Genomic DNA, 26,240 nt, shown 5'->3' with positions numbered 1-26,240 from the left:
GTCACCAATGACCAGCTAGTTCCCAGTAGTGCATAACTGCTCTTGAGCCTACATAGATATTCTTTTCAACAAAGGATACCAAGAGAACTAAACAAATTATATAATAGAAGTAAATTAGAAACGTGTTTAAAATTGCAAGCTCTATTTGAATCATGAAATAAAAAAGTGGGTTTCATGTCCCTTTACCAATAGAATTTTGCAGAACAATCCAGGGATGTACCCTTCAATAACCAGGGATGCACACTTTAATAAACCTCTAGAGTATGTTTAATTGGTCACCTTTACTGTGTCCAGTCTGGGGTCACAATTAAATAAGCTTTTGCATTGATCTGCAAAATGCTCAGTCAGTTACACTTAGCTATGCAGTATGCTCCACAACATCTCTGGTGTAGTGGGGAAAAAAACAATTTGCAGAGACATTTTTGTTAGATATGTGCAGCAGCAAAAAAATTGTTTCGTACGAATCTTTCGGACTAAATATTCTTGAAAAAATACCTTTTTTGAATATTCATCTGCTGCGCTTTTTGTTATTCGTTTAATTTAAAATTAAACAAATACTAAATATTTGGGGAAAATTTACATTTATTTTCGTTCAACGAATGTAAATGTACAATCTCCTTTAACGCAGGCTCTCTGTAAAGAAGGGTCAAGATTAGCGCGGCTCCCAGCATGCTAGAGGTAAGTATTTAACCCTTAAAATCTCATTTAAAGGAAACAAATCTAAAAATCTCATTTAAAGAAAACAAATTTCATCCATATTTATTAGGTTTTTTAATTTAGTTATTGCACTCCTTCAGAATATCTATGTTTTCGTTACAAATTCGCATTTGTACTGCAACAAATGCACAAGCCCAATTTTTTTTATATTTAATCAAATATTTTATTATGAGCCAACTTTCACTTGCTCATTATATTTTCAACATTTCAGCGCAATTTTACGTTGGTTATAATGGTGTCATTGAGTTTTTTTAAACTGTTATGCTATTGCATGATGACATAAGAGTTAAATTTTTACTGATTTGTGCAATAATGACTAAAATGAAATATGCCCCTATGCCCCCCAACATGATAATGCATTTTATTATATCCTATTGCTTCACAATACAACTACAATGCCATAGTGAGGTACTTGAGGTTTGTCTGTTATCTACTAAAGAACATTCAAGGTTTTTCCTGAGCTAAAACTCTACTTTTGAAACAAAAGGTCAACAATACATGAACTGGAACAACATGTTCAAAGCTATAAAAAAGAAATAAATAATACTATTCTAGCACCTGCTGTTTATTTAATTTAGTTATCAAAATCAGTATATCAGAATGTTTTCTCACTTTCCTGTTCCTTCCGGCTAGAACAAAAAGGAAATGTTTTCCAGCAACCTGACTGCCCTCATTATTAAATCATTTGTTGATAGGAGATAAAGAAAGCTTTCATTTAAAGAGATACTAAACCCACATTTTTTATTTCATGATTTAGATAGAGCGTTCAATTTTAAGCAACTTTCTAATTTATTCCTATTATCAATTTCTCTCCGTTCTCTTGCTATCTTTATTTAAAAAGCAGTAATATAAAGCTTAGTAGCCAGCCCATTTTAGGTTCAGCAGCCAGGATAGGTCTTGCTTATTGATGACTACTTTAAGCTACTAATAAGCAAGCGTAACCCAGGATCTGAACCAAAAATGGTCCGGCTCCTAAGCTTTACATTCCTGCTTTTTAAATAAAGATAGCAAGAGAACGGAGAAAACTTTATAATAGGAATAAATGAGAAAGTTGCTTAAAATTGCACGCTCTGGGGGCGGAGTTAACCGCCGTGTTGATCAGACGCAGATCTAAAGAGCTCCTGCTTTAGACTACTTTAAATTTACTAAAATAGTTGTAATTTGCCACTCTTTTGCCCTTATTTTTATTTGGGACACTTTTCTACAAACACTAGCCTATTTCGGGCGATTCTTAGGCTGCCTTTGCTCCGCTCTACCAGCCATAAGCAAAACAGACTAGAGACCGGGTAATTGACTCCCGCATTGCACCCGCCTAGAAACACATCTAAGACGCCCACAGCAGGCTCCGGAGGGTCGGGGATCCGCTCCGGAGCTGAAGATTTGAGCTACATCTATACTTTTAAGTAAAGGAAGCGGATGGCGGCTAGAGACTGACCCGGTATGTTAGAAGGCCACTAACATCAAACGCACGCCTAATACAGCATCCCGGTCTCGACCGGAATACACATTCACTTTCTACTTGTCGGGGTGTCCGACCGGTGGTGAGAGGGGAAAGTCGATTGCCCTTGCTGGAGGAGAAGCAGACAAGCGGAGGCATAAATATCTAACTCTGGGCCTTTTGGCGCAAACCGCAGCCATCTTTTGTTTTGCCGCACAGTGCAGAGGAAGCTACAGCCCGAGTCAGCGGCCTTAAGGAGAAAGGCTCACCCCTCACGATTGATAACCAGGTTGATTTCATAGGGACCTCTGGAGAGTCCTACGTTGTGTGGTGGATCCTCGAAGTTGCCTCTGCCTGCATCCTTCCTGGGACAAGCCGGGTGAGATACTTTTCATTGCTATAAAACCAGGTGGGCTGCTAAAAGACTCTGGCATCTTTCCTTCCCAGCTCCCCACACACTGAGGATAACTGTTTAATTTACCCCGGGGCCCTGCACTATATGACATTGGGAATGTTAACACTATAATGCTGACAAAGGGCATATTATAATATAAACGTTCCCTTTTTTGCTGATCACATACAATACTGGAACACAGTTAGCTACCATGAGCACTACAGTTGTGGGACGCTGGGCTAGTTAAATCCCACTACTCAGCAGTTGTGTGGGTCTACAGGTATTGCCTGCATCATTTCATTTTATACAGAGTGCTGCCCCCTCTTATATTGACTGGCACCCTGCAGCCTTCTACCTACCAAACTTCTGACTATTGCAACAGAGCTATACTGGGAATACCCCTAGTCCCCAGCAGGTGATTGCTTTACTTATAGACCTAGCACTACTTATTGGGCAGAATACTGAGCCTTGTTATTGAAACTGCAGGGGAGTGAGCCTTTTATTTAACCCAACACACCACCTACACGCTCCAGCTCACTACGTCTGACCCTAGTTCACGGTTTGACTTTCAGTGTCCTCAGCTGGTCCCCTCCTTCCTTTCTCGCAGGTGCTTAGTGCCTGTGGGTCATACCCCCTACCCCTTAACCTACTTGGCCGATAGGAGGCATTTCCCCTGGAGGGGACCTATACTACTGAGAAGTTCTAGTTTGCAAACTACTTCCATTGCCTGTCTAGAGGCTGACATCATCAAGTAACCTAACTACTTCTCCACTCCAATCTATGGCCATACTCCTACTGCTGTTAGCAACCATGGCTTGCAGTATGCACTGAGGGGTTGGGTCCTTGGGTCCGAGGCACAAGGCTGTAAATTAAATGACTGTGAACTAAGACATTGGTATTAGATATCTTACTGAGGGATCTCTGCTTTACTGAGCTATTTCACATTGCTGTTCCCCAGCTGAATCTTCCTGGACTCTATCATGCCACAGGGCTCTAGGAGGAAAACCACTAACCCTTCAGAGTATAAAAAATCTGTGGCAGACCATTTTAAAGCTAAGCCTGTCGCAGGAAAGTCCATAGCTGAACTTAACTCCTCACAACACCATATAGGTGATAGTCCTGACATGACAGAAGCTTCTGGAGAAGTTAATAGCCTTTCTGGCTCTATGGCCTCGGATATTGTTACCACCCTCACCCAGAGGATGAACTCCCTCCAGGAATCCCTTACCAAAGCTATCAAGGGATCTGCTGCAGACCTCAGAAGGGATATTGGAGCCATCAGTGAACGTATTGACGTTCTGGAAAAAAAGCAGGAGGACCTAACAGTGGAGCAGGGGAATTTGGCTAGTCACTCACAAGTGCTGGTTGATATGTTGGATTCCGTTGAGGCTAAGATGGCCGACATGGAGGATCATTCCCGCAGGAACAATTTGAGATTCAGGGGTATCCCCAAAGATATTGCCCCAACAGAACTTGGCAAATTCCTCAATGAGCTCTGTGAAACATTAGATCCCCCAGGATTCCCTAATGAGACTTTAATGGATAGAGTGCACAGACTTCCCAGAGAGAGGAATGTCTCAGCGGATAAACCAAGGGATGTGATTGCCAGATTCCACTATTTCACCTATAAAGAACAGATTCTTAGAGCCATGTTTCAGCGTCCCACACTGCCTAAAAGATTTGAGTCTATACAAATATTTCCTGACTTGTCTCAGTACACGGTCCAAAAGAGAGGCACCTTCCGTGAAGTGACCAAGTCATTGAGACAGATGGGAATAAAATACAGATGGGGTTACCCCACCAAGCTGCTGATACAGAAAGATGGGTGATTCTACATGGCTGACACCCCTGACAAGGGGCAACTTCTCCTTAAAGGATGGATCAAACACACCAGTCAGAACAAGGAGATCGTCTCTCCGACCCCTAAAGAAACAGACCAAAGCACCATGTCCTCTTCCATTCTGAGACCAACGGCATTTGAATGGAGACCGCTTGCTCAGAGGATTGCTCCTTCTAAAAGGCAGAACTTGGCCTCACACCGGATGTCATCAGATCAGGCAGAGAATCCCTCAGATGATGAAGACTGATAAGTATATTTTGCACTTATGTATGTTTTTTTATTAACATGTTCTGTAGGGGGGACTTTCCTGTTTATCCCCTAGTTATGATCTAACCATGGCCTTTAGATTAACATGAGAGAAAAAGAGATGTCTTACTGTGGCAGACTTGCTATTTTTCCTCCCTAAAAATAACTTTGCAATTTCTGGATGTTTTTGATGATCTTTGGCTCTCATGGAACTTAGCAGAGCCCCTACCTTCAGGTACTCTTACAATGGGAACACTCTGATTTTCCCCATAGTCTCATGGGACTAGAGACATTTAACCCCACTCAAGAAAATGTTGAGGGGCCATGGACGTATTACGAAAGACATTCTGCCCCAGTTATCACAATGCCAACTTGTTATACGTAGAGAAATTGCTTTGTTAATTTGTTCATTTTGTGCTGTTTATAACTGTTCTTTATCATTCCAGATGGTTATTGTGAGTAATGGTGGGCCTTGCATAGGAGGCCTCTGCTAATTTTTTATTATGTGTGGCTGTAGAATTGATGTATGGTAGACTTAACAGGTTAGTATAGCTTAATGTGTGATAGGAAATGACTTGTTATATTACAGGTTGCTCGACACACCTACATAGGACACCTATTTCTATACTTCCAGGTTTAGACTTGCCCAACTTAAGGTAAATGCTAAACGGTACTTTATTTCAATAATTGTGGAGGGCTCCACTAGTCATACTTTATGTTGGTTGACATATCTACACTAGATACCTCTTTTTGCACGTATAGGTCTAAACTTACCAAGCTTTGTATGAATGTCTAATAGGTACTTTTTTCTTTTGACAGGTGTGGAAAGCTCCACTTTAGATATAGGAAAATGTTGACACGATATCAGTTAAGCTATACACACATAAGTTTACTGTTAGATGATTTAAACGGTTGGCATGGTTTAATGTAAGGCAGGAAATGACCTGTCATTCTATTTGTGGTCTGACACACCTATACCAGATATCTATTTCTACAGTCCCAGGTTCAGAATTACCCAGCTTAAGGTGAATACTAGAAGTTACATTCCCTAGTTTGGATTTACCCAGCTTAGGGTAAATGCCAGAAGGTATTTCATGTTGATGAATGTGGAGAGCTCCACTAGTCATACTCTGGGCTGGCGAACACATTTACACTAAATACCTATCTTTACATTTATAGACCTAGACTAACCCAACTTAATATAAATGCTTTGAGATACTCTCTTTTGATAGATGTGGAGAGCTCAAATTTAGATTTCGGAACATATTGAAATGATGTCAGTTCAGCTATATATGTATAAGTTTACCCCTAGATGTCGTCATACTTAGAATTCTTCTCTTAGCAAACACTAGTGACACTTCTGGGGACATTTAACCCTGCCCTGCAAGAAGCTGAGATGTTTTGGACATATTATGAAGGTCTTTTCTGTTCTAGGTATTGTACTGCCAGTTGGTTATACATAGAAAAATTGTTCTGTTAATCTTTTTCCGTTTTGTGTTATTTATAAGAGTTATTTATTATTTCGAGATATCCATTTTTACATTTACAGGTATAGATTAGTTAAGCTATGGATAAATGCTAGTAGGTACGGTATTTTAGCTGGAGTGGAGAGTTCCACTCCAGACAATGGAAAAAATATTGCATATAAGTTTATGTTTGGATGTTATTGTTACAATGGGATATGTCTCTGAGATCATGAACTCATCACGTCAACTTGTCTTGCATTCACTCTCTGTTTCCCTGACACACAAACATTTGATAAAGTAAAGGCAGATCTCATCCTAAGTACGCATAACACCTTTCTTCACGACAACTACTTAATCTTTAGTACCAACCTACGCACATGTATGCCTTGAAGTGTGTATATAGAGTAAAGTTAGTTTATTTAAGATATAGGGTGACCTATTAAGTGGTTAGATATGACTTTAGTTCCTTCCCTCTTTATAATGACTGTAACAAATAGGGGATATAGAATAAATCTGTTTGACAATGCAACCCCCCCCAACAACAGACTTTGCCTCGGCCCAGACCTCACCCCCCCTCCTCTTCCTCTTGGATACTCTTCTATACAGTCGGCAGACTGTATCTCTCCACCCCCACCCCCCCAAGGGTAAAACCAAAGCTTACCGAAAGTAAGCAAGAGAACGCAGATTCACTCGAAATTATAAAGTGACTTTATGACCGTATCTTTGTAACTGAGGGTTAGATAACAGTGATCCAGCTACATCAGTAATAATCCTCTGACGCCTTCCACTTGGTCATTGCTACCTCCTACTATATATCTATATCTCTCAATATACACTTCTTTCTACACTTCTCCTTTTTCTTCTCTACCCCCCCCTGTTGTGACCCCTCCCTCCTTCTTTTTTTTTTTTTTCTCTCGCCTGGGAACAATGGACCCCGGTCTCAAATTTGTCTCCCTAAATACAAAGGGGCTCAACTCGCCTACAAAGCGAAGTTTGGTACAATCATATTTGAAGAGGCTTCAGTGTGATGTATCCTTTTTACAGGAGACACACTGGGCTTCGACCAATACTCCAGTCCTTAAGTCTAAACATTACCCGGTGGTGCTCAGCTCAACTTATCATGAGAAGAGCAGAGGTGTATCTATCTGTATTAGCAAAGCGGTGGCTTTTCAACAGATACATGTGGAAACGGACCCGGAAGGGAGGTTTCTATTGTTGATTTGCAGACTTAATTCACACCTCTATACTCTTGTAAACTTATATGCCCCCAATCAGGGTCAGATAAAATTCCTATGCACAATGTTGCATTTTATAGATGGTCTGAAACAACGCATGCTAATACTAGGGGGAGACTTCAATTTAGTCTGGGACCCCTATATAGACAAGAAAATCCCAAGTGACAAGGTGTTAGATAGCTACTCTCAGTCCACGGCCCCTAAGTTCCAAAACCTCATTTACCAGTCCGCGCTATATGATGTGTGGAGGGCATGCCACCCAGATTCTAGAGACTATACGTATTTTTCACCCCCTCACCAGTCGTACTCGAGGTTGGACCACTTTTTTGTAGACTCCTGGTCCATGAATAGAGTCACAAACTCTAGCATATGCAGTTGTCCGTGGTCAGATCATGATGCTGTGATAATGTCGATTAAAATGGAAGGGTCTGAATTGATTAGGCCATCATGGAGGCTCCCAAAATTTCTATGGGAGGATGCATCCTTTGTCCCTGAACTAGTGGAAAAAATAGAGGAATTTCTAGAGATCAACAGACCTAATCAAACTTCACACCAAATTAGATGGGCTGCCCTAAAGGCCTATATTAGAGGATTCTGTATTGCAAAGACCACAAACATAAAAAGAAAGTGGGGCGCCCCATTAGGTAAATTAACCTGTGATCTGAGAACGAAAGAAAAGCAAAACAAATTGGCTCCTACGGCCGGCCTATCGGCTGAAATTCTGACTTTAAAGTCGCAAATTAAAAACTTGGAACTGGAGAGAGTTAAACGGGCTCTCTCAAGATTTAAAATGGTTATGTATTCCAAAAGCAATAAAGCAGGCTCGATGTTAGCGAATAAGCTGAAACAGAGGCTGGCTAGCTCCCGGATACCATATATCAATCACGAGGGACAGAAAATACACGCACCTGATGAAATAGGGAAGGCCTTCGCGGACTTCTACAAGCGACTTTATAATATTGAATCTTATGAGAAACCCAAAGCGGTAGCGCCCCAAGACATTTCCTCCTTTTTGGAGAAACTAAACCTACCCACACTTTCAGACGAAGATAAGGATAAACTGGTAGAACCTTTCACTGAGACGGAAATTGGACTGCCAATTAAGCAGTTAAAAAATGACAAAGCCCCGGGCCCTGATGGGTTTCCGGGGCAACTCTATAAAAAGACACAGGCACAACTTAAGCCCTTACTATGTCAAGTTTACAATGAGATTGGTTCGGGAGGGCTGATGTTAAAGGAATACCTTGAAGCGACCATTGTCGCAATTCCTAAACCAGGCAAAGATCCATCCCAATGTAGTAATTTCCGTCCTATTTCATTGATTAATGTGGATACAAAATTGTATTCTAAAATACTCGCAGACAGATTGGCCTCCTTATTGCCGTTATTAATAGCAACGGACCAAGTTGGCTTTGTGAAAGGTCGCCAAGGACCCGACAATACAAGACGTTTAATATCTATTTTTTCTGAAGCAAGGAGACTGGACACCCCCCTTCTGGCCCTGTTGTTGGATGCCGAAAAGGCGTTTGACAGGGTCAGATGGGAGTACATGTGGAAGGTCTTGGAGACATTTGGTTTTCCATCTGAAGCCATTACTATGATCAGAGTTCTATACTCAAACCCGAGCGCCAGGGTGAGGGGGATGGGCTTCTGCTCTCCAGCTTTTGACATCTCTAACGGTACTAGGCAAGGCTGCCCATTGTCCCCCTTGCTCTTTGCCCTAGTCATGGAACCATTAGCGGAGGCGATCCGTACATTGCCCACTATTGAGGGTATGCCAATGGGCTCTAGCCAGGAAAAAATTGCGCTGTACGCAGATGATGTTACTCTTTTTCTTACGAATCCTGCGTCTTCAGTTCCAGCAGTCTTTGCCGTATTAGAACAGTTTAGTACTTTAAGTTACTATAAGATAAACATGTCAAAAACTGAGGCATATAGTATTAATCTATCTAGTGAGCAGCTCTCGAACCTACAGGAAATGCATGATTTCCACTGGTCCACAGAGTCTATCAAACACCTCGGTATTCATCTAAGCGTGGACTTAGATAAAATTCTATCATTAAATTTTGATGCTCTGATCGCTGAGCTAAAGTTCTTAATAAACAGATGAGGCTTCAGGGAGATCTCTTGGATGGGACGCATAGCTATGGCGAAAATGTCGTTACTTCCTAAGGTGTTGTATCTATTTTGCTGTATTCCTCTGAATATCGCACACGGTATCTTACAACAAATTCACCGGCTCTTCTCCAAATATGTCTGGATGAAGAAAACCCCCCCGGATTAGTTACAAAATTCTGCAGAGAGAGTTTTCCAGAGGTGGAGTGTCTTTCCCGAACATATTCCTTTATTACGAGGCCGCTAGACTATCACAGATCACGGCCTGTGGCCCTACTAATGAGAAACTGAAATTGTTTAGATTGGAGGAACTACACTTACCCGAAGGCTTGGATCTCCCTAGTATTTTGTGGGTTCACAGTCACAAACAACTAGTTGATATTGTAACTAACCCCATAGTACAGCAAAATATAAAAATGTGGCATGAGCTCAGACATCATACAGAGATCGCCCCACACCCCTCGCCGATTCATCAAGTGCGGGGACTGCTGTGGGGACTTCCAAATATTCATGTCGATTTCTGGATACAACATAATTTCAGTATGGCAGAGCACTTGTTCTCTAATAGTAGGCTAATGACAGTCCACCAGATACTCGACTCGCTTCGGGGACCTCCTTTATGGTTTCACTTTGAATGCTATAGGATACTAAGCTTATTGCACTCCTGGAAATTTGGGGCACAAGACCTAAGACCCCACTAAGTGGGAAGAGAGATGGCTGCACGAGATGGGGATGGATAAACCTCTCACATTTCATTACAAAGCCATACTACAAGATCATTTGGTAGGTCTCCCGGGTCAAATCAAAATGTGGTGTAGGGAGCTGGCCCTAAATATATCAGATGCAGAGCTGAGGAACGCGATTCAATTGACAAAAAAAACGATTCATTGCATAACAATCTTTGAAAGTTACATGAAACTCATGTTACAGTGGTATAGAGTGCCTACTAAACTGTCTAGAATGTTTGCTGTCTAGAATGTTTGCTTCCCCTCTCTCTCCCTCCCTCCCCCCCCCCCTCATAATTTGACTGCTACCTTCACTCTTTCTTCCTTATTCCCTCTTTCCCTACCCTTTCCTTCTTCCCTAGTCCTTCCCACCACCTCCCACGAGATGACTCCTTTACCTTTTTTCCACGGCCTTCCCTTTCCTTATAACACTCTTGACTGATCAGAATGAGCTAGAGACCAACCTGATACCTGAAATATATGGGTATATTTGTCACTTACAGCTTCTTATTTCAAGTGCTAGATCTCTGTTTCATTATTTGAGATTCCTACTGAACCTAAGGATGTTCTCTAACAATTGTCCAGGCATATATATATATACTGTTTATTGTATATGTGGTTATTTATTGCTTAGCGTTATGTCTAGACGCAATATGTCAAAACTATGTAACTACTTTGTGGTTTTTGTGTAAAATAACTATTTTTTTGTTTGGCTGTATGCAATTTTGGATCTCAATAAAAATATTTAAAAATAAAAAAAAAATAAAGAAATAAAAAAATTAAAATTGCACGCTCTATCTGAATCATGAAAGAAAAGATTTGCGTTCAGTATCCCTTTAATCTATTTGATATTTATAGTTGAAATAATTTTTATTGTCATGGATCACATCAAATACAACATAATAAAACAGTGTGCTGGGTTACAATGTCCTAGTATTCTTAAATCAATTAAAGTTTTTAGCACACTGTTTATATCATTTTCATCAATTTTCCTCCCCCCTTCCCCTCTGCCTTCCCTAACTCCCTCTCCACCCCTCCCCCCTCTTATCCCATGTTCATTAACCTAAACTTCATAACTGTATACAAAGAAAAACCTTTAACTTTAAACTTTTCCCATCGAGCAGTGACCATGTTTTAGATTTCTTTAGAACGCTATATCCATATTTAAGAAAGTTCCTATTCTCTCCAATTTAATTGCCCTAAAAAAGCCTTATTGGTTACTTAGTGTTGATCTGTATGTACCTAGATATTTCTGTTTATTTAAAATCCAGTGTATCCACATGTTTTGGAATCTCTCAGATGTCCCTTGTATCCATGCAGCTGATTCTAGCATATTATAAACATCTTCAATTTTGGTCATTACCTCACCCCATTCTGGAGCCCCCACTTTCCATTTTCTAGCTATACATATTCTGGTAGCTGTACATATAATATTAACCCATCTATTAGTAATTGAGTTCAGTGACTCCTGGGGAATATGTAGTAAGGCCTGTGAGGCTGGTAATGTAAAGGAGTCATCTAGAATCACCTTAAATAGTTGAGTAAGCTTGTCCCATGTAGGTTGTATCTTTGGACACTCCCACCACATGTGAAAATAGGACCCTATCCCTTTGCATCCCCGATAACATAATCTACTACCCTGTGTGGTGTAATGTGAGGATTTTAGTGGTGTAAGGTACCATCTATATGAGGTTTTTATTGAGTTTTCCATAAGGTCTGCCCGTATTAAGCTTCTCCTCATTGAGAAGAAAATCTGGCTCCAATCTTCTCTATCATAGGTTATATCCAAATCGTGTTCCCATTTGTCATAAATTACCAATTTTACTGAACTATTTGCTTCTTGAATGGCTAAGTATAAGCGTGTAATCATTTTTTAATTTCTACCAGGTGTCATTATCATTTGTTCCAGAGCAGTCTTTGGGCAGACTGGGATGCTGCCTAGTCTATATGTATTTATAGCATGGGAAATTTGGAGATATAAAAACAAGTGTAATGTATTTGGGTGTATTTTATCTCTTAATTGTGTAAATGTCAACAACTTCCCATTGTCTAGGAAATCAGCTACCCTATAGAGGCCTTTATTTCCCCACTTATCTATTTGTTTTTGAAATTCTTTTGGGAGTAGTGTACTTAGAGGTATTATAATAGTGTGTGGCGAGAGTAATTTCAATGTATGCGTTAGTGACCTCCACATAAGCTTAGAATCTTCTGTAGTTTTTAGTTTAATTATCCTTTGGTCTTTTGGATCTGTAGGTTTCCATAATATATCTCCCGGAGAGCTTAGTCTTCCAATATCCGCTTCAATACCTGGCCATGTCATCCCCTGGCAATCTTTACATAAAAGAGCATTTTGTGCCAATCTGGCAGCATGATAATAATCTCTAAGATTAGGGACTCCTACACCTCCCAATAGTTTGTGTTGTTTTAAAATATGAGCAGCTATTCTAGCTGTTTTATGTCCTCTTATAAATTTAATAATTTCAGATTGTAGTTCTTCAAGCTCTTTTATTGGGATTTTAATAGGTAAAGCTCTAAATAGATATAACAGTCTTGGTAGGACATTCATTTTAATGGCTGATAATCTGCCATACCAAGAAAAGTTCCCTTTCTTCCATTTAAATATATCTCTTCTAATAGTTTTGTAAATTGGGATGTAGTTTGCTTTATACATTGTTTCTATGGTGTCTGTGATTTGTATTCCTAGATATTTTAGGGAATTATTAACCCATTTAAAATCAAAGTTTGCTTCTATCAACTTTTGTGTGTGTGTTGGTAATGATAAAGGGAGTGCTTCGCATTCTTCCGAATTTATTTTGAAACCCGAAACATTGGAAAAATCTTCTAATAATTTGCATAAATTAGGGAGGGAAAGCATTGGTTTTGTAATTGTAAGTAAGATATCGTCTGCAAATAAAGTTAGTGTTTGTTCCCCTTTATTTAATTTAACCCCATGGATATCCTTAGAGTTACGAATACAAGACGCCAAAGGTTCTATGCACAGCGCAAATAAAAGTGGAGACAACGGACATCCCTGACGAGTTCCATTCAATATATTGATAGGTCGAGACTGATATCCCATTGCCCTAATTGTTGCTACAAGGTTTGTGTATATATTTTTGATTGCCCCCCGAAATTTACTGCCGAATCCCATATATTCGAGAACTGCCATCATATATTGCCAATCTACTCTGTCAAACGCCTTCTCCGCATCCAGAGAAAGGAGCAGAGAAGGCGTTTCTGTTCCCTTTAGGTATTCTATCATCGTCACTATGCATCTTACATTATCAGGGGCCTCCCTATCTTTAATAAACCCTACCTGATCAGGATGGATCAATGAAGGTAAGTATTGTTTAAGCCTGTTTGCTAGGATTTTGGTGAGAATCTTGAGATCTTGGTTAATTAAGGAAATTGGCCTATAATTTTGTACTATTTTGGGGGTTTTCCCTGGCTTAGGGATTACTACTATCTTGGCCTGTAAAAGTTCAGAGGGAACCGGCGTGCCTGACATGACATCGTTACAAAATTTATTTAGATGGGAAGTCAAATTGGTTCTATATAGCTTATAGTAGTCTCCCAAAAATCCATCGGGTCCTGCTGCCTTTCCTATTTTAAGATCTTTAATAGCTGCAGACACCTCAGTAGCAGAGATCTCTGCATCCAGTGCCTCTGCAATCTAATTTTGGCAGATTCGCTAACATTAGTAGTTTATTTCTTAGGGTCTCTATCTGGGGGGATTGACCCACCTTCTTCCCATCGTACAGAGATTCATAGTATTTGGCAAAACATTCTGTAATTTCTTGCGGGTGAGATGTCATAGTACCATCTGGTTTTTGAATTTGTGCTATTGTAAAAGATTTTGTTCTTTCTCTTAGCTTATGGGCCAGATATCTATCCGGCTTGTTTGCATATAGGAAATAGTGGGTTTTTAATTTATTAATGGACCTCACTGAATTATCAGATAAAATTTTAGCCAGTTCTTTTCTTTTATTTGTCAGTGTGTCTAGTGATAGTTGGGATAGTGTATTTTGATGTGCCTTTTCCAAGAGTTCAATCTCTTGTTGCAAGGCAGCTACCGCAAACCTACTCTGTTTTATATATAAAGCTTTTTCCTTTATAAGTAACCCTCTAATATATGGCTTATGTGCAGCCCATATGATTACTGGGTTGATTGCAGGGTCTATGTTTAATTTCCAGTACTCTTCCAGACTCTTTAATATTTTAGTTTGTATACCTGGTTGCTTTAGTATTGTAGGGTCGTATGTCCAGGATCTTTGCCTTTCTACATTAATAAGACCTTTTAGTTGTATCTGTATTATGGAATGGTCTGACCATACTGAGGCGTGAATGGATGAAGAGATTAGGTTTGGTAATAGAATTTGGCTAATAAATATATAGTCGAGTTTGGTATATGTTTTATGTGCAGGTGAGTAGTATGTGTGGTCATTTGTTTGTCCATATAATGTCGTCCAAGTGTCATATAATTAAGTCTTAATTGTTTATTTGTAAGTTTAGATGTATTAGTATCCCTTAAAATCTTTATGTTTACATTAAAATCCCCAGCCAATATTATCAAGGTTTGAGACCATTGGGTCAGTAAATGCGAAAGATTATCAAAAAATTTGTGTTGTTGCTCATTAGGTGCATATATGTTGCAGAGTGTGACTTGTTTGTCTTGCACAGTCCCCCTCACTATGAGATATCTGCCTTCCTTATCCCTTATCACTTCTTCTTTTATAAATCGAATGGAATTATGAATAAGTATTGATACTCCTCTTTTCTTTTTATCGGTTGTGGAGTGAAAGTGTTGCTTGTATTGTTTGTCCCAATATTTAGGGATTTGATGGTGTGTGAAATGTGTCTCCTGTAGGAAAATGATTTTAGCCTTCATATTTTTATATTGGGTAAGTGCAGTTTTCCTTTTAATATTGGTATTCAAACCTCTTACATTATGGGAGATTATCTTCCATCTAGAATCCATAATTGAGCATTTTCCCTCTCCTCTCCTCATACCTGAACATCAATTCCTCCATTGTCTGACCAACAACTGCTCTCTTAGTGTCCATCCTGTTATGGAGAAACTTTCCTGACCACTGCTCGACGGTACTTGAAACAAAAAAACAACAGAAACATAAAAAACATAGCCCAACATTCAACAACAACAAACTATTAAACAATCTGTAATCCTTCAAGTTATTCTTGTTTGTCTGCAACATCAAATCTATCTAAGTAGGTGTGCAGCTAAATATTACATAGTGTATCTTATATAATAATGAATTGAAAAAGTGGATCTTCTGTTCCTAGAGGGAACATATAATTAATTAATGGCATGGATAGTGTAATGTAGTCATATCTTATCATTCTCCAGTTCTATATAATTTACTTAATGTTCTTTTTACTAACATAAATAAATATACTTTATGCTCGTGCCATTATTTACTACTAGGAGATTGACATTCAAGTCTTTTACCACAACATGAGCCGTGACATTAACTCCTCCACACGGAATAAGGCAAAGAATGATTATACTTGTTAAAGAACATCAGTCAGTTTTTTAGGCCTAGATTTAGAGTTTGGCGGTAGCCGTCAAAACCAGCGTTAGAGGCTCCTAACGCTGGTTTTGGGCTACCGCCGGTATTTGGAGTCAGTCAGGAAAGGGTCTAACGCTCACTTTCCAGCCGCGACTTTTCCATACCGCAGATCCCCTTACGTCAATTGCATATCCTATCTTTTCAATGGGATCTTTCTAACTCCGGTATTTAGAGTCGTGGCTGAAGTGAGCGTTAGAAATCTAACGGCAAAACTCCAGCCGCAGAAAAAAGTCAGTAGTTAAGAGCTTTCTGGGCTAACGCCGGTTCATAAAGCTCTTAACTACTGTGCTCTAAAGCAGTGATTTTTAACCTTTTTTTTGCCGTGGCACACTTTTTTACATTAAAAAATCCTGTGGCACACCACCATCCCAAAATTGTAAAAAAAATCACACATTGTAGCCTAATACAGCATATATATATACACATACACACAAACACACACATACTGTATGTATTGGGCTGTTATGCCATGCCTCCTACAAACTACCCCTGCACTGGGAGTAAAAAACAAGCAAAGTTTAAAAAATATGTCACACTGTTGTCAGTCTGCCGTGGCACACCTGAGGATCTCTCACGGCACACTAGTGTGCCACGGCACACTGGTTGAAAAACACTGCTCTAAAGTACACTAACACCCATAAACTACCTATGTACCCCTAAACCGAGGTCCCCCCACATCGCCGACACTCGATTAAATTTTTTTAACCCCTAATCTGCCGACCGCCACCTACGTTATACTTATGTACCCCTAATCTGCTGCCCCTAACACCGCCGACCCCTATATTATATTTATTAACCCCTAATCTGCCCCCCACAACGTCGCCGCCAGCTACTTACAATAATTAACCCCTAATCTGCCGAACGCAAAGCGCCGCCACCTACATTATAGCTATGTACCCCTAATCTGCTGCCCCTAACACCGCCGACCCCTATATTATATTTATTAACCATAATCTGCCCCCCTCAACGTCGCCTCCACCTGCCTACACTTATTAACCCCTAATCTGCCGAGCGGATCTCACCGCTACTATAATAAAGTTATTAACCCCTAATCCGCCTCACTCCCGCCTCAATAACCCTATACTAAATAGTATTAACCCCTAATCTGCCCTCCCTAACATCGCCGACACCTAACTTCAATTATTAACCCCTAATCTGCCGACCTAATCTTGCCGCTACTGTAATAAATGTATTAACCCCTAAAGCTAAGTCTAACCCTAACACTAACACCCCCCTAAGTTAAATATAATTTAAATCTAACTAAATAAATTAACTCTTATTAAATAAATTATTCCTATTTAAAGCTAAATACTTACCTGTAAAATAAACCCTAATATAGCTACAATATAAATTATAATTATATTATAGCTATTTTAGGATTTATATTTATTTTACAGGTAACTTTGTATTTATTTTAACTAGGTACAATAGCTATTAAATAGTTAAGAACTATTTAATAGCTAAAATAGTTAAAATAATTACAAAATTACCTGTAAAATAAATCCTAACCTAAGTTACAATTAAACCTAACACTACACTATCAATAAATAAATTAAATAAACTACCTACAATTATCTACAATTAAACCTAACACTACACTAGCAATAAATAAATTAAATACAATTCCTACAAATAAATACAATTAAATAAACTAACTAAAGTACAAAAAATAAAAAAGAACTAAGTTACAAAAAATAAAAAAATATTTACAAACATTAGAAAAAAATTACAACAATTTTAAACTAATTACACCTACTCTAAGCCCCCTAATAAAATAACAAAGCCCCCCAAAATAAAAAAATGCCCTACCCTATTCTAAATTACAAAAGTTCAAAGCTCTTTTACCTTACCAGCCCTGAAAAGGGCCCTTTGCGGGGCATGCCCCAAAGAATTCAGCTCTTTTGCCTGTAAAAAAAACATACAATACCCCCCCCCAACATTACAACCCACCACCCACATACCCCTAATCTAACCCAAACCCCACCTTAAATAAACCTAACACTAAGCCCCTGAAGATCTTCCTACCTTGTCTTCACCTCGCCGGGTATCACACCGATCCGTCCTGGCTCCAAAATCTTCATCCAAGCCCAAGCGGGGGCTAGACATCCATCATCCGGCGGCTGAAGAGGTCCAGAAGAGGCTCCAAAGTCTTCATCCTATCCGGGAAGAAGAGGCGATCCGGACCGGCAACCATCTTGATCCAAGCGGCATCTTCTATCTTCATCCGATGAGGACCGGCTCCATCTTGAAGACCTCCACCGTGGACCCATCTTCTTCTTCCAACGACTTCCCGACGAATGACGGTTCCTTTAAGGGACGTCATCCAAGATGGCATCCCTCGAATTCCGATTGGCTGATAGGATTCTATCAGCCAATCGGAATTAAGGTAGGAAAATTCTGATTGGCTGATGGAATCAGCCAATCAGAATCAAGTTCAATCCGATTGGCTGATCCAATCAGCCAATCAGATTGAGCTTGCATTCTATTGGCTGTTCTGATCAGAATCAGAATCCTATCAGCCAATCGGAATTCGAGGGACGCCATCTTGGATGACGTCCCTTAAAGGAACCGTCATTCAGCTAGTAGGCGTCGCTTGAAGAGGTTGGATCCGCGTCTGCTGGGAAGAAGATGGCTCCGCTCCGCTCCGGAAGAAAGAAGATTGAAGATGCGGCTTGATAGAAGACTTCATCCCGATGATGGACTTCCGACTTTATCCCGATGATGGATTTCTTCAGCCGCCGCTTGGATCCAGACTTCAGCCCGAGGATGGACGTCACTCTTCAGCCCCCCGCTTGGGCTTGGATCAAGACTTTGGACCCTCTTCTGGACCGATCGGTGAACCCGGCGAGGTGAACACAAGGTAGGAAGATCTTCAGGGGCTTAGTATTAGGTTTATTTAAGGGGGGTTTGGGTTAGATTAGGGGTATGTGGGTGGTGGGTTGTAATGTTCGGGGGGGGGTATTGTATGGTTTTTTTACAGGCAAAAGAGCTGAATTCTTTGGGGCATGCCCCGCAAAGGGCCCTTTTAAGGGCTGGTAAGGTAAAAGAGCTTTGAACTTTTGTAATTTAGAATAGGGTAGGGCATTTTTTTATTTTGGGGGTCTTTGTTATTTTATTAGGGGGCTTAGAGTAGGTGTAATTAGTTTAAAATTGTTGTAATTTATTTCTAATGTTTGTAAATATTTTTTTATTTTTTTGTAACTTAGTTCTTTTTTATTTTTTGTACTTTAGTTAGTTTATTTAATTGTATTTATTTGTAGGAATTGTATTTAATTAATTTATTGATAGTGTAGTGTTAGGTTTAATTGTATTTATTTGTAGGTATTTTATTTAATTAATTTATTGATAGTGTAGTGTTCGGTTTAATTGTAACTTAGGTTAGGATTTATTTTACAGGTAATTTTGTAATTATTTTAACTAGGTAACTATTAAATAGTTCTTAACTATTTAATAGCTATTGTACCTGGTTAAAATAAATACAAAGTTGCCTGTAAAATAAATATTCATCCTAAAATAGCTACAATATAATTAGAATTTATATTGTAGCTATATTAGGGTTTATTTTACAGGTAAGTATTTAGCTTTAAATAGGAATAAGTTATTTAATAAGAGTTAATTTATTTCGTTAGAATAAAATTATATTTAACTTAGGGGGGTGTTAGGGTTAGGGTTAGAATTAGCTTTAGGGGTTAAAAAATTTATTAGAGTAGCGGTGAGCTCCGATCGGCAGATTAGGGGTTAATACTTGAAGTTAGGTGTCGGCGATGTTAGGGAGGGCAGATTAGGGGTTAATACTATTTATTATAGGGTTATTGAGGCGGGAGTGAGGCGGATTAGGGGTTAATAACTTTATTATAATAGCGGCGCGGTCCGGTCGGCAGATTAGGGGTTAATAAGTGTAGTTAGGTGGAGGTGACGTTGGGGGCGGCAGATTAGGGGTTAATAAATATAATATAGGGGTCGGCGGTGTTAGGGGCAGCAGATTAGGGGTACATAGGGATAATGTAAGTAGCGGCGGTTTACGGAGCGGCAGATTAGGGGTTAAAATAAATATGCAGGTGTCAGCGATAGCGGGGGCGGCAGAATAGGGGTTAATAAGTTTAAGGTTAGGGGTGTTTAGACTCGGGGTACAAGTTAGAGTGTTAGGTGCAGACGTAGGAGGTGTTTCCCCATAGCAAACAATGGGGCTGCGTTAGGAGCTGAACGCGGCTTTTTTGCAGGTGTTAGTTTTTTTTTCAGCTCAAACAGCCCCATTGTTTTCTATGGGGGAATCGTGCACGAGCACGTTTTTGAAGCTGGCCGCGTCCGTAAGCACTGCTGGTATCGAGAGTTGAAGTTGCGGTAAATATGCTATAAGCTCCTTTTTTGGAGCCTAACGCAGCCATTCTGTGAACTCTCAATACCAGCGGTATTTAAAAGGTGCGGCCAGAAAAAAGCACGCGTAGCTAACGCACCCCTTCTAACGCAAAACTCCAAATCTAGGCCTTAGTCTCTTTAATCCTTCAGGGCCTTTGTTTCCTTTTAGAGACCTTTGTCCAACGTTCACTTTGGGCTGTTCCTCTTAATGGCTGTGTGGATCTTTTGGTATTGTCTTGAGAGTTATCTGGAATCTCTGGACAATCCAGCTTAAGCAGTTGGCAGAGACCTGGTATGTCTTGTTTCTCTTTGATAGTGATTGTTCTGCCCTCATGGTGTATGTGAAGTGCGAAAGGGAATCCCCATCTGTATAATATCTGATTTTTTCGCAGTAGTTGTGTCAGCGTACGGAGAGCAGAACGCTTCTGCAGTGTTTTGATACAAAGGTCCTGATAAAACTGTATGACTGAGCCCTGAAATTTAAAGGTTGGATTTTTTCTAGCTGCAGTCATGATTTCTTCTTTTTCTTGGAAGCGTAATAGTTTAATTATGACGTCCCTCGGCGGTTCTGTGTCCTTTGGTTTTGCTCTTAGAGCTCTATGTGCCCTTTCCATTTGGAATTTTCCATCCTCAGCAGAGCTTGTGATAGCCTGGAATAGTTGTAGAAGATAATTGCTTAATTCTGTTGTAACTATAGTTTCGGGGATACCCTTCAGACGTATATTACACCTCCTGCTCCTATTTTCCAGGTCTTCCAGTTTGTCATTAATATCTACCAATTCCTGTTGTTGATCAGCCATTTGCTGAGTTATGGCTGTAATGTCTTCTTCCAGTGTTTCTTCTTTTCCTTCCAAGGATTCTAACCTGGATCCTAGTTGCGAGATATCCTGTTTGATTTCAGTGAGACTGTTTGTAACAATGTTCTGGAGGGTGTCCATCTTTTCCCACATTTTGTCAAATATTGCGGATATGTCTTGTTTGGAGACAAGGTTCCTTATGTCACTTCTGGTAATGGGTATATTATTACCCGCTGGGGATGTTGGTTCTATAACTTCTTCCATTTCTTCCTCAGTTACAACAATTTCTTTATCATGAGCCTTTTCTCCTTTCTGAGGTTTAAAAAATATATTGGCTGCTGCAGGTTTATTTGTAGCATTTAGTTTACTTTGTCTTCTGACTGACATGATATAGCTCATATAATAAAATGGAGGAACACTTGAAATGATCTAGCTGTTGAGCAAAGGATAGCAAGACCCCTGTTTATGTCCTGAAGTGGGAGAAAGTCTGCTGCAGCACTAGTGTTTTAATAGCACTTTGGAGTCACATGCAAAGCCGGAGTGGTTTACAGGTGAAAAATATATTGCAGGGAGTGATTTATATAGGGTGAATGTTCTGTGTCAATGTTATTTTCCTTCCCTCCAAAGTTTCTGAGTAGTTTTGGTGATATGCTTTGTACTATAGATAGGTACAATCTGTGTGATATCACCATACAATGCTATTTCTTTTTATGTGTTATTTTGTGATCCAGCTTTCACATTTTAATGCTTTAGGTACTTATCCTTCCTCTGCAGCCCGATTCATTAACATCATGTAGGATTAAAAGTCTTTATTAAATAGTAGGCATGTTGCTGCTCAAGTCCCTCTTGCTGCTTATAATCACTTTATTAACATGTTGCCTCCCACGTGGCTGACTCCCTGCTATGGCGTCTTAAAATTGTCTTTCTTCCTCAATCACCCTGTAGATTAAGTGCTTGCCATATTCCCCTCTATACTCCTTACCCTGTGATGTGGCAGCTTCCTTGCAGTTTTATCCTCTGTTTTCTCTCCAGCTTATCTGATTCTTAGGAGACCGGCATTTTGGTTCTTTTACTCCTCAGCTTGCAAGACGTCAAAGACTGCAGCGTTATGTCAGCTTTTACACTGAGCAAACTGAATGGTCATAAAACACAGAGGATTGATGTATAAACACTCCGGTGGTGTTTTAGTGACCTTCTAGGAGCTTATGAAAACCTTTTCTCCACCTTTCTCATTCACTGCACCCGGAGCTCACAAATCACACGTCCTCCATTATGCCTGCCTTGGCTCCGCCCTCCTATTTGATATTTATAGTAGATTATGTAGAAACAATATATTTGTATCCTTTGGAGAAAATTCAAAATTATGAACCACCAACCATGTGTCTAATTTCGATTTTATTAGCTCACAAATGATTCAGTATGCTAGATTTAAACAGATATGCTGCCAGAGAGTACACATATTTTGGTACAATATTTTCCTATACAGACATAGGGGCCTATCTATCAAGCTCCGAATGGAGCTTGATGGCCCGTGTTTCTGGCGAGTCTTCAGACTCACCAGAAACAGCAGTTATGAAGCAGCGGTCTAAAAACCACTGCTCCATAACTCTGTCCGCCTGCTCTGAGCAGGCGGACAGGAATCGGCGCAATTCAACCCGATCGTATACGATCGGGTTGATTGACACTTCCCTGCTGGTGGCCAATTGGCCGCGAGTCAGCAGGGGGCAGCGTTGCACCAGCAGCTCTTGTGAGCTGCTGGTGCAACGCTGAATACGGAGAGTGTATTGCTCTCCGCATTCAGCGAGGTCTTGCGGACCTGATCCACTATGTCGGATCAGGTCCGCAAGACCTTTCATAAATAGAGGCCATATTGTACACCAAGAGAAAACTCAGTGCTATGGCTTCTATTTATCAAAGTCTGGCAGACCTGATCTGACAGTGCAGATCAGGTCCGCCAGACCTCGCTGAATACGGAGAGCAATACGCTCTCCATATTCAGCATTGCACCAGCAGCTCACAAGAGCTGCTGGTGCAACGCCGCCCCCTGCAGACTCGCGGCCAATGGGCCGTCAGCAGGGAGATGTCAATCAACCCGATCGCACTCGATCGGGTTGAATTGCGGCGATGTCTGTCCGCCTGCTCAGAGCAGGAGGACAGGTTATGAAGCAGCGGTCTTTAGACCGCTGCTTCATAACTGGTGTTTCTGGCGAGCCTGCAGGCTCGCCAGAAACACGGGGCCTCAAGCTCTATCCAGAGCTTGATGGATAGGCTCCTATGTCTAAAATATATATATATAAAGTAAAAAAGGCTATGGGTGCTTGAATATTTTCAAAAATTTAAGGAAACTAATATATTATGTATATTTTCAAAAAAAATGTAAAATCGCTCCATTTTATGCCTTAGTTATATACAATTGATGTTGGAAAATTCCTGGATTAATAATTGGTAATATAAAACAAATGTAGATATTGTTTCTGTGTGTGCAAAGGTTTTTGGTATTTTGCCCCATTACATGAAACCCAAAATGGGCAGAGCACACAATTTTTTTTAAAAAGTTTCCAAATTAATTTTGTTATCAAATCTTCTTTAATATTATGGTATTCTTTGTTGAAGTGCATATCTAGGTAGGTTTTATGCACATGTTTGGTACACGGCAGAAATCCCTGCTGCCATCTGTAATACGGTTACATTTATTGTTTAAAACGTCTGTTATTTAGTGTTCCAGACACGCTCCAGTGCCATCCGAGCTGATTTTCAAAAGCAGATACCAAGAGAGCAAAGTAAATTTCATAAAAGAAGTAAATCAGCTTTGTTTTCTTTAAAAAATTGCTCTATATGAATCATGGAAGAAAATCTTTGAGTTTAGTGTCCCTTTAAAAACAAGCATGACAACTTTTGTAACTTTTTCGGGGTAGATTTCACACATTATAGTGTGGTTGCAAACCCATTTTGTTTCCTACAACAATCAAGTCATCTGGGGAAGTGTAGAGTATCTGACAACATATGTGTGTTATTTATACCATTACATGGGGATTTTCAAATATGGTTGAACATATTTCATACATTTTCATGACATTTTGCTTCTATGATTGATTTTTAATAGACCTGAAAATTTTTCATTCAACATAGATTACCCTCCTATTGCAGTTAACAAGCCCCAAAATCATCAGCATCCCTAACCATAACATCCCTACCAATGTAAAGGTTTAATCTTCCTTTGCCGGTCTAAATCCTCTGAATTAGGCTTAAACTCTTAAAAAGGATTAAATCCCCCCTGTAGGCCACTTCCATCACTACTAGCACTAATTGCAACCTCCACCCAAAGAACGTGCCTCCCAGCTGGGGGCTGCCATCTCAAGCACAGAAAACAAGACTCCTGGAACCTAAACAGGTTTGAGCTTGATTTATGCCCTCCTGGCTATCAACCTATCAAATATTCTTCCTCCATGCTAACAGTGTTCTAAATTGATAGATTTTAGCTAAAACAAAATAGTTATGAAATTAACTAATCTGTTACAAAACACGTGGGAGCTTAGTCCATGGATACATTAAATGGCCCCTTACCAAAAACTCTACTCTTGGGTATGTCCATACCCTACCCAGAACAATGATTTTAGCCCTTTGGCTGCCTGGAATTTACACAGGTCAGTTATTGTACCCGTTGTGGCTTCAGCAACAAACATAAGTCAGAGATGTTTTAATATTACTAACAGCTGCAGGCAGCACACAGACCAATAATTTCCCTCTTTTGGCACAATAACACAAATAGATCAGTTATTGTATTGTCTATCTGCCAGTAACATATACCATTTAGGGAATTTACTCCCCCATCTATCTAACACATAATGATTATTAACTTTACTCCCTCAGCAGGTCAGTAGCACATACAAATCAGTGATGTTACTCCTCTAGTTGCCAGTAAAACATACAGATCAGAGATATTGCATGAATAGCTGCCGATAATATATACAGATCAGTCATTTATTGCATGTGCGCCTCTTTTTCATACCCTAAACTTGATGTCACTTGATTAATATACTTATCTGTACATAAATTATTTAAAATCTAAGTGACTTTTTTTGTTTAAAACAGGAAAAATCCTTGTGAATGTATGGTGGATTTTATTTAACAAACAGCTGCACAGATTCTGTATACACTCACTTTTTCTTATTCTGAACCTTGTAGCTATTAAGTTAAATAATTGTAGTTTTTATATCAATCAAACAATATATTCTTAGTTTTCATAATTTAATCTCAAGGTGGGCCTGATGATCTAAAGCTCTCCACCCTGGTGAGATGATCTAAGAAGTTTCTTCAGTACAGTGAGGTCCCTCAAAAAATTTTAGGTGGATTTTGCCTTGTGAGCTGTTTATTAAGCTATGAAGGGTTCTGTAAAGATGAGACACACACATTACTAATAATTAATGCTCATAAATGCTTGTAAAGATTTTTTTTTACTTATCTACATGTTGTTGATCATTAGGCCCTGTGTGATGTGGACTGGTTTGAATTAGAGGTTGTAGATTGGTTTGAGTTAGGTGATTTACTTTTTTCTTGATCATATTCTATTTACAAGGGCATCTGTCCTCCCATATGGACTTCCATGCCAACCACCAAAGCCTTTAAAGAGTTGAAATATTGTTTATGAAATCTAATTTGCTTCAGTATTTGGGAACTTCTGGTGGCAGCCATCTTAAAAGCTGCCAAAAATATCAGACTTGGGAAAAATCTCCAATCCTTGATCTACTGTATTTACCTACTGCCCTATTATCATATTTAAAATTCTTCAATACTGTTTGCTGAAGGTTTCCAGATTATTGGAACCTATGTATTATTTGCTTTAGATACCTCTCTGAGGGCTCAATTCTCAAAACCTAGCAAACATGTAAAGAAATCATCAGCTTATTTTGCTGAGAATTAAATTGTAATGTAAGTGTCTCTCCTTTACATAAATATTATTACGGACCTCTCCTAAAGGAGATACACATTTTCCAAGGTAACAATTGTGTTTAAAACAATACCTGAGAGGTCTTGTAATACTGGCAAGACTTCTTACAGAATCCCAAGATAAGAGAGCTGGTGAGAATGGGGCCCTGCCTGAGTGAGAGCCATCCCAGTGTGGATCTGAACTTAAAATGCTGTGTTTATGTTAAGAAGTTTTATACCAAATATATTGTTGTTGGCAATATAGAATACTTTATAGTCTACTGTTTAAAGTTGTAAGCATCATGCAAGCTAATTATGTGCCTATCCTAAATATCTGTGAGAAGCAGCAAATGGAGAGCACTCATTGGATTACAATCTGCTGAAGTATCTGGTCATT

Source organism: Bombina bombina, chromosome 2 (genome assembly GCF_027579735.1).
Source record: "Bombina bombina isolate aBomBom1 chromosome 2, aBomBom1.pri, whole genome shotgun sequence".
NCBI classification, from domain to species: domain Eukaryota; kingdom Metazoa; phylum Chordata; class Amphibia; order Anura; family Bombinatoridae; genus Bombina; species Bombina bombina.
The sequence above is the reverse complement of the archived record's forward strand: the minus strand, read 5'-3'. Positions refer to the sequence as shown.